A 601-nucleotide genomic window follows, 5' to 3' on the forward strand; every position below is an offset into this window, starting at 1 on the left:
GCAAGCAAGTAAATGCTGGGTAACCAGGGAGCAGAATGTAAGGCTGTGGATCTCCTTTTAATAATAAAGCCTTTCCTCCTTAGACTGTGCTTTCTTAGCAGTACAGGGGTGTCCTATGCTCCAAATCGGAAGTCTTCGGACTAAGAAGACAGACAAGGATATTTCAATCAAAAGATAAAGCAGACATTTGCAATGTTTTCCCCAAACAGGTTGAGAGTAGCGATTGATGCTCATAGTATAATGTACCTGGTTTGTTAATTATGATCACAGAACAACAGTCTAAAATTCAAAGAAGCTGTCTGTGACCCTTAGCACAAACGCAATCAATTAAGTGCTAATCTAACAGTACCTAATAGGATCCACTGGGGTGTTTCGTTTCCTTTTTGTTTCTAAAACCGAGTGGCTACTAATTTCCCTACTATGACACTAGGAACTTCTTTTTGTATTTTTTCCGGGCACCTCAAATACTCCTCCGAATTAACATTCCAGGTAAATTAAAAAAAAAAAAAGGAAAGTTCAGGACATCTCCCGACCAATTGCTTCATTTTGGAGACCTACCCATATTATCATATCGCCAGTAGCAGTGATGCAGATCCGCTAA

This window comes from Bison bison, unplaced genomic scaffold (genome assembly GCF_000754665.1).
Source record: "Bison bison bison isolate TAMUID 2011002044 unplaced genomic scaffold, Bison_UMD1.0 scf7180017864336, whole genome shotgun sequence".
In the NCBI taxonomy this organism is placed as follows: Eukaryota; Metazoa; Chordata; class Mammalia; order Artiodactyla; family Bovidae; genus Bison; species Bison bison.